This window comes from Mus caroli, unplaced genomic scaffold, assembly GCF_978045245.1.
Source record: "Mus caroli unplaced genomic scaffold, Mus_caroli_1 scaffold_13, whole genome shotgun sequence".
Classification (NCBI taxonomy): Eukaryota; Metazoa; Chordata; class Mammalia; order Rodentia; family Muridae; genus Mus; species Mus caroli.
In genome coordinates, this window is record NW_028227268.1 from 60,164,915 (window position 1) to 60,174,773 (window position 9,859).

Below are 9,859 nucleotides of genomic sequence, written 5' to 3' on the forward strand. Positions count from 1 at the left end.
AGTAACTGGATGTAAGAGTTGGGATAGAGATGCTCAGATTATTAGTGTTAGAGCTACTGTAACATGCAACACCACTGCAGGGCTTGAAAGAAATTCCTCTCTCACTGTCTGAGGACTGCAAGTCTGAGACCCAAGTATCAGTAGGTACCCCAGGCTGCTCTCCTTGGCTTGTTGGTGGTCAGCTTCTCCCTGTAGTTTCCCATGGCTTCTCTTTGTGAGCCTGTACCAAAACCTCTCTACAAAGATACCAGTTACATTGGATTGGAGTTCCCTCCTTATCTCTCCAGCTTCCTCATCTCTGAGCACAGTCCCATGATGAGGGATGAAAAGGTTAGGTGTTCATCTACCAATTCAGGGTGTGCAAGGCTGCCAGAAACCATTCACAATGTGATGGTGAGTTTGGTTCCAGAGGCCAAGTTGTAAACATCAAGTCACAAAAATTTAAGTATGAATGTGTCCCTGTCTAAGAGTGGGCTCAGTTAACCAGCATCAACCTGCACGCTCCTTCCGTTCCTTCTTCCCCCAGGAGCAGGAAGCAAGCCTCTTCAACCATGGTGGCTAGAAAGCATTTGCTGGAACTCAGCCAGAATCTCTCCAGTAGTTCCCAAGGTGTCTTCCAGGACACATGCTCAGCACGACCGTCACTGTGACCTCTGATTGTGGCCTCCGAAGAGTTCTCACATTGTTGCTGCATCTTCCCTGTTCCCATCTTACCGATGTGACTTCCCAGTCACCTAGCCTACCCTGAGCTTGATCTTTGGACCATTCTCCATCTCCTCCCTGACACTCCTTCCTAGACTTGCCCTTTCTCTGGATCCCAGGCACCTATGGCCTCTTGTCCAATGCATGTGCCCAGCTTCCTAGCCAGTTAGGCCTCCCGTTTACCACACCACAGTGGGAAGTGACTAGCAGTGTTAAGTCAGTACTTTCAAATTCTTACCATTAAATGTGATATTATTATTTTTAATCCCTCTAATACTGGTAGCAAGAATTCTTGACTCTGACGTGTTCTTATATTATATTATTAATATAATGTTAATATTATTATAATATTAATTCCAGGCTAGTATAACAAAGAATAAATAAATTGATAAATATTGGAAATGAAAAAGCAAATATATCTATACTCAAAAAGAAAAAAAAATCCCAAAGGACACTTTTAAAAACATTAAGAAAATGTGATTATAGTTGGGTGTGGCAGCAGGTACCCATAACACCAGCATTGTAGCAACCAAGGCATGAGGAGTCCAAACTTAATCCTATCTCAGGAAAGAAAAGGAAAGGATAGAAAATATGATTATAAAAGATACTATTAATCATAGCAACAAAATAAATAAAAAGCCAACAATAAATCCTAACAAAGAGATGAAAGGTCTTTGTGAAAAACTTACATTATTGATAGAAATCAAGAAATGGAGAGTCACAGGTTTTATGGATCAGGAGGTTCAATATTGCAAACATGGGACCTTCCACCAACTCACAGTCTCAACTAAATTATGAGAGAAGCCAACAGGGCTCTTTAGTCTTTAACAAAGTTGGTTATAAAATGTATATAGAAGAATGCAAAATGATAAAGATTCTAAATTCTAACACCCAGTTTAAGAGCTGTTTCTTACAGAGTAGTTTAGCCCTCCAACAGAGTCTGGAGAGATGGCTCAGAGGCTAAGAACACTGGGTGTTCATAAGAGGACCTGGGTTCAGTTCCCAGAAGCCACATAGCAGCTCACAGTCATCAATGATTCCAGTTCCAGGGGCTCCAATGTCCTTTTCTGTCCTCCACAGGCACCTGACACACATACTGTGCACATACATAAATTTAGGCAGCGTACTCATACACATAACATTTTAAAATCCGAAAAAAAATTAACTAAAAAAGGTCTACACTGATTTAGTGTGCTGTTGGATGTTCAGATAGAAGGACAGAAGGAAAAAGTGAATCCAGACACAGACACTGTTGTGTAAGAAAAAACAAAAAAACAGGGGTATGTTTGGTGGATGCTTGGTATGCTGTGTGGAAAGGGAGTGCCTCTGTGGGCCCATGCTGAGGCATCCCTTCCCGTGAGGAACCAGCCACATGAAAGTATAGTAGAATAGAGTTTATTTAAGCCATGGGAAAGGGAGTTGAGGGAGTAGAGACAGAGAAAAACAGAGAAAGAAGGGGTAGGGGGGAGGAATAGAGGTCAGCATGAGTGTGTGGAGAGAGGGGGGGGGAGAAGGGATGAGGGAAGAGGGTACAGGAACAAGAGAAGAGAGGAGAAGATAGTAAGGAGCCCTGCCTATATTTCAGCAGGCATACCTGACTGTTGCTAGGTAACTATGGGGCAAAGCCTAGATGAAATGCCAACAGGTGCCCTTACAGAGGGTATGTGACAGAGCCAATGCAGGTGATCAATGTGGGAAGAATGGATGCTTCAGCAATCGACTATCCTTATGAAAAATGACAAGAAACTAGATGTTGTGTCAGCCAGCATGTTACAACCATGATGCTATGTGACAAATCTCAACCAAGTCAACTGGTATATTTCAAATTAGATACAGGTCCATGCTATGTGTCTCTTATATTAATTTTTTAGAGATAAGATAGTGTCTCTCTAGGTAGCCCTGACTGTACTGGAACCCACTATATAGCACAAGCTAGCCTCAGACTTACAAAGACTCTACCTGCTTTGCTTCTGGAGTGTCGATGTTAAAAGTATACAACACAATGCCTTCTGAGCTGAACTGTAAGGAGCACTGACCGCCTGGAGCAAGCAGGACCTCTCTTGCTGCAGGTGAGGAACTGAAGGGGATAAACCATACATTCATTGTATGTGTGCCATACATCATATCCCGTTATCTAAAGCAAGGCTGTTCATGTAAGAAGTTTACAGGCAGAAGTTTGAAGCTTTCAGGCATGATGTAGGAGAATATAGTCTTAGGGTAAGAGATTCTCAGATATGACAGATAAAAAAAAAAACTATATGAGACTGATAACTTCAGTGTTCATCAGTAGTTCAGAGTGACATCTGCAATGTGTATCAACAGCAAAGAACATTTAACTGGGGCTGGCTTAACAGATTCAGACCATTATCACCAAGGTGGGAACATGGCATTGTCCAGGCAGGCATGGTGCAGGAGATGCCAAGAGTTCTACCTCTTCATTTGAAGGCCACTGGTAGAAGACTGGCTCCCATGTGGTTAGGAGGGTCTCATTGCCCACCAGTACAGTGACACACTTTCTCCAACAAGGCCACACCTACTTCCTACTCCAACAATGCCACACCTCCTGATAGTGCCACTCCCTGGGCCAAGCACATTCAAACCACCACAGAGGTCTTCCCACCCTAGTCAAACCTCTCTGGAAAAACCCTCATACCGACACCCAGAGGTGTGTTTCCATGATAAATCTAATCCCAGTCAAATTGACAATGAAGATTACCACAGCAGCCATGAAGCTAGGATGCTGAATGCAATTTCTAGGACTTTGCTATTTTATATGGCTTTATCAGCACCAGGAAGACGCATGGTGCTTTTCTCACAGCAGCCTTCTGAGTTTCTATTCATCTGAGTGAATGAGCAGGGGTTTTTTGTTGTTGTTGTTTTTCTTTTCAGAGAAGTGAAAACATTCCCAGGGAATCTAAGGACACTACAGTAAGAGGCCTGTGTGTCAATAGGACTTTGGTGGGAAAGTTCAACCAGATCCCTCTAAGACAGGCCTGGGGAGCTAGGGACACGATGTCCCCTTACTCAAATGAATGTCCTATGACCCTGGGACCTGGCTCCCTCCCAAGAGGGGCCAAGCAAGTTATTGAATTTAACCCTGCCAGTTATAAAAACTGGAGACCATCAAGGTGTGCCTCTGGGTCATCAAATGAAGTCTTCAGAGCCCCTTGGTGACATTTTGTATCAGAGAACAGCTAACAGGAACTTCGTGTGGAGCACCGTGTACAGCACAGTGATGGTCCCTGATGACAAGAGAGAATGAGTCACCAACAGCTCCAGGAATGTGGAAGAAATGCCAGTGAGACTGCGAATAATGAGTGCAGTTCTGACACAGAAGGCGGCAAAGGGCAGGGATTAGTTGGCAGTGAGGAAAAGTGGGGGTAGGGGAGGCCAGCTCCCCTACATGGCTACAGCGTTTGAGCAGCTTGTGTCCCTATGATTGGGATCGTGGTGGGCTGGAATAGTGAGGAAAATGATTTTTTTTCCCATTGGAGAGGAATATTATGTGCAGGAGCTGGTGGTGAACACAGTTACAGGTGAAGTTACAGACCAGAGAAACATATTCTTAACTCTTGGGACATGTCCTGTACACACAGGAAAGCACTGTGCCAAGTGAGCCTGGCACTTTCTGAGAGCATGCAGGTGTTCCCTGTAGTTGCAGCAGAGAGGGGTGGGGAACAGAACGCGTCCATCTGTGCACACATGTACATGTTCTTGTGAACCCCACTTTGCAGGTATGGCCCCTGTGACTCAGTATGTCCTTTTTTATTCCAAGAATTAGTAAAAATGTCCTGAAATGTTGCTTTGCCCTCCTTGACACATCTCTGGCTTTTCCTTCCTTCTCTCTTTCCTTTATTTTTTTATTATTTTATTTATTTTGGTTTTTGAGATAGGGGCTTTCTGTGTAGCCCTGTCTGGCATTCACTCTATAAATCAGGCTGGCTTTGTGATCTGCCTGCCTCTGCCTCCCAAATGCTGGGATTAAAGATGTGTGCTACCTCTGCATGGCTTTCTGGCTTATTTCACACCATCTATTGGACACCTTTTAAAACATGGCACCTTTTATGAACAGTAACACCCTCCAGAAGTGCTTCACTCTCAATATGGGCTCTCCCTGCTTTATTAGGCAATCTGCAACCGCCACAAGCACACAGATGGCTGCTTGCCAGATCATCTGTGTGGATACAATCTCAAGAAAGGAGTGTAATGTGGGTTCTAGGAGCCTATGTATGATGCAATCCCAGGAAGAGGAGAGAGGACGCACTGAGACAGTGTTCTAAGATGAGTTTAAACTCGTCAACTACAAGATGTCTTTCTCTTTGGGGTGGAGAGGCAAGGTATGTGATTAGGTGCTTAAGAAGGTTTGGTGGTTTGAATGAGAATGGTTCCCAGACTGAATGCTTAGTCTTCAGGCAATGGAAGGATTAAGAGGTGTGGCCTTGTTGGGGGAGGTGTGTCCACTGGTAATAGGGTTTGAGGTTTCAGAAGCCCATAGGTTCAGCTCGTGCTCATGCGCGCTCTCTCTCTCTCTCTCTCTCTCTCCTCCCCCCCCCTCTTTCTCTTCTTTCTCTGCCTGTGAATCAGTATATAAAACTCTCAGCTACTACTCCAGCACCATGTCTGTTTGCTTCTTCAATGATGTTCATGAACTAACCCTCTGAAATTGTAAGCAAGCCCCCAATTAAAAGCTTTCTAAGAATTGCCTTGGTCATAGTGCCTCTTCATAGCCATAGAAGAATAAAACAAAAGGTTGTCCAAGGGATAATTTCACCCCAAGTGGGTGCTCTCCACAACCCTATCTGCTGTCTCGGAAAGGACAGCCTGACCTCAAAAGGATTAACACCATGGCTACAGATACCCTCAGATCCACAATCACACATGCTGATCTAGCCTACGTTAGTTAGTTCTGTTGTTTTAAACCTTCATGCTTTTACCATGAGACAAGGATGCTCAAAGATGAAACCCACCTGCTTCCATATAAGTCCTTCTACTGTGCTAAGGAAGGAGCCCAAGAGAAAGCAATGCATGAGTTAGACACACTGAGCCTCTGTGCCTAGCTCACATCTACAGGTGAGAACATGGTGGCCTTCACCAAGGCTGGAATGGGGTAGCACACACCTACTGTTTGCTGAATGCCAACAGGTAAATTGCCCATGCACGGGATGCAGATGACAAGGGAGACCCCTGATGTCACTGTCCACAGATACTGTACGGGTGTGCTGTTTCTGTGTCAATGTTACAATAGTGGATAGCTAATCAAACAACCTCAGTTATTACTGTGAAAGTATTATGTAGACAGTTAACATCATCAAAGAGATTATACACCCTGCTTGGTATAGTACTTCATACCTGTAATCCTAGAAAATTCTAGAACTTGAGAGGCTGAGGCAGGATTGTCACACATTCAAGGCCAGCCTGGTCTAAAGAATGAAAGTCTGTCTAAAAAATAAGTTAGCCCATTTAAATGGGTAGGTCTGGCCAGCTGACGGCATTAAAGGCAAGAGACTTCTTTTCCTGAAGAAGAGCTGTCCTTGAGGCTACAACAGGCAGTTTCCAAGGATGGCCTACCTAACCTGCCCTACGGGTTTGGAATTTGCCAACTGCCATTGTCACTAAAGTCAAACCCTTGACCTAAACCTCTTTGTGTTCGCACGTGTCTCTGGGAAACTCTAATGTGAGGAGATTGCACAGCCAGTCCTGGGTGCTACAGGTTAAGGAGACCTTGTATGTAGTGATGGTTAATCTAGGGCAGACTGTTCAGATCCGAATCTTAGATCCGTCTAGTCTAGCTGTTCTGAGACCTTGGATCTATCACTGCATTCTCTAAGCCTATGAATGTTCCTGGAGTCACTCTGAGAGGAATCAGAGAGGTGTTTTGCTCACGAGCACACAACTGGTAACTAGGAAACCCACGTTTAACCTCGGCTGTCGGCTCATCTTCTTGCCCCTTAGCACTTGAAATATTTCTTACCACTTTTGCTACAGACACCATAGGGTCTTAGATTTTCTGCTTGGATAACTGAGACGTCCTGAACTCTGTAGCCTTGGCCCAGCCAGTCCCAAGGTTACATTCTGCTTAGTGGCAACCCATTGTCCTCCACACCGGCTCTTCCCAAACTTCCTTTACCTGCTCACCTTCCCTTTCCCTGTAGGAGTCCCAGCTTCACAGGACCCTGGGAAAGCTGCAGACCCACCAGCCACAGTCTTCTCACTTTCCAACTGAGATCTTGGCAATAACAGGGAAGGCACAAGCCATACAGCCATATCAGCGGTTCCCGAGTCTCTGTCTGCAGCACCTCACTTGGCACTTTGTCACCATACTAGTCACTCGGCATCTATCCACCCATTAACAGTGATTTCAATTAACAGAGCAACAGGAGGAAAAAAAACTTAGCCCTGCATCATTTGAAGGCAAACTAGAACTCAACTGTTTCCCAAGTAGACCTAGCCATTGGCAGCCGAAGTACCCAACAATGTACAGCATACGTTGGTATACTGCCATCTAGTGAACCAAATTCGAGTTACACAAAGAGAGATCAACCGGCAGCGAAAGGAATCATCCTAGAGCTATTTAAAACCGCAAAGACGACGAGATCATGGGCATTCAGGGTGAGATCAGCATAGACAGAAGGTAAATAAATAAAATAATATAATAATTTTAAACACTGCAAAGACGTTACCAAGCTTCAACATCTGTCAAGGAACAGAACAGAGAGCAGGATGTGTTTCAACTATAAAAATAATTAGGACCAAACAACTACAGTACACTACCAGCTCATATCTTAGATCTCTCAAAACCCTTTCAGGGACCATTGATTTGGACTGAGCTCATCTCTAAACGAATTTTTTTTAATTTTTTAAAGATTTATTTCTTATACATAAGTACAGTCGCTGTCTTCAGACACACCAGAAGAAGGCATCCGATCTCACTTACAGATGGTTGTGAGCCACCATGTGGTTGCTGGGATTTGAACTCAGGACGTCCAGAAGAGCAATCCATGCTGCTCTTAACCGCTGAGCCATCTCTCCAACCCTCCCCTAAACTTCTAAAAGAAAAAAAAAAAAAAAAATCAAGTCAGAGCGCCTCCTGCCAGCGGTCCACACCAAGCCACACTTACCTCTGACCATCTGTGAAATCAGGGGAGAGTTAAGTGATGCCTCCAGTCAGCTGACAATCTTCATTCTTGTTTCTTCAGCGTTTTCCTTCTGCCAAGTGCTTGTGTTCACAGCAGAGCATGCCGGACCTGTGCCCATCCTGAGGGCACATAACTTACTTGCGTGTTTTGCACACTTTTTACCATCCCTAACTTGTTTTAAGCAAACTAGGGACAAAGGTCCACCTCCTTTCCCATAACTGACTGCTTCGCTCCATTCGGAGCCTCTGTGCTTTGTCCTGGCTTAGAATTAGAACCTAAGGTGAGCCTGGATTTCCTGAGCTCTGGCCTTTAGCCACCTAAGGAACGGTTTCCCATTCTGCTTACATGACCACTAGCAGTGATCACTGTAGGCTTTGGACTACTCAGAACATTGTACAGAGATCCTCTTGTTTAATCTTCAGGAACTATTCCCCTGTGGCACAGAAACATGAATGGCTCAACCTCCTGCCTCACCGTAAGCCCTCTGATGATTTGCAGATTCTCAGCCAGGTGGAAACGTGGATCCAGTGTTCAGGATTACCTTTTGTTCAATACGACAGCTCCTGCTTACTAACGAGGGAACAATTCACGGGACGTGAAGAAAGCACTAGGTTAGTCACCGGCCAGGGTAGTACCTAGGCAGACGCCAACACTCCGTGCTCCATCCAGATGTACGTGGTGCTCAGTGATTGCCGCAGCAGGGACATCCCCTTTTGCTTCTAACTTTAATCGTAGTCCTCCCTCTTGCCTTACCAGGCTAGCTAAAGACTATTGACTCTATTGATCCATTCAGCTGGGTTTGGCGACTTCCATAGGTCTTGGTGTTCTAGGGTCTTTTTTGAAAGTCTCAGGTGACTATCAGAGTCTTCAGGATAGACTCTGGTTTCTCTCCCAAGAAACCCAGGAAGCTGTTTGAAAACTGGTGGCGAGGGCTGACATGGTTCCGGAACCTCCAAGCAAGCTTTCACAGGAGCTAATCTGCTTGATTAGTGCCGCCAGGCTTTGACACAGGGGGAGCCCCACTAAGTGTGAAGGTCTAGAGATTATTACACTATCCCAAAGTGAGCTCGGCTGTATATGACCCGCGAGTATATTTAATTTGGTTCCATATGTATTTTCCTCCCTTTTAAATTGAATTTACATTTCATATAGGTCAGATTTCATATTAATTCTCCATTTCTCTTGAGAACCTGGAAGTCCTGGTGGCATGGTCTGTGACGACAGGCTGGAGGTGCAAAGCATCTTATCAACTCAGATGGGGTAGGGACCTGGTGGGCCTCACCCATCAAAGTCTTTATGGCCCCACCTGAACAGTGACCTTGCAGTAAGGGACAAGGAATCCAACTTCTTTGGAATAGGAGAGGGCATCAAACAATGGAAAGTTGCTGAGCTGAGACTTCTTAGAACATGTTTTCTAGGGCCAGTGAGTCAGCTCAGTGGATAAAGGTGCCATGCCCGATGGTCTGAGTCTGATCCACAGTAACCACAGGGTAGAAGGGGAGAACCAGTTCCTGCAAGTTGTCCTGTGACCTCCACAGGCACACATGCAAACACCAAACAAATACAATAAATACTAACTGTGCTCTATTGGCTGTGCAGTTGTGCTGGCTCAGCAGGCTGTTCTGCCATGCAGCGTCTGCTGGGCTGTAGTAACCAATTAACCAGAAAGCCAATGGATTCAATCGAATCCAAAACACAGGTTTTTGGGTTATGTTTTTTGTTCTCCTTGCTAACAGTCTGGCCCCACTGACCCAGGCAGAGGGACTCTGTTGTCCCAGTCTCTACAGCTGCCTGAGGCCCCACCACCTTGAGCACTACTAGATGCTAGGATAGGGAACGAAAGACTGGAGAATCAGTTACAGTAGCCAGCCCTTTCACCCCAATCTCATTAGCCACAAAGACAAGACCTCAACGAATCAAGGGGCCTGGGAAACAACAAATGGAGTCCCTGGTAGGCAGAGTGTCCCTACCACAAGTAACCTTTGGTGATCATTTTGCTTTGCTTAGCTTTGGTTGACAAT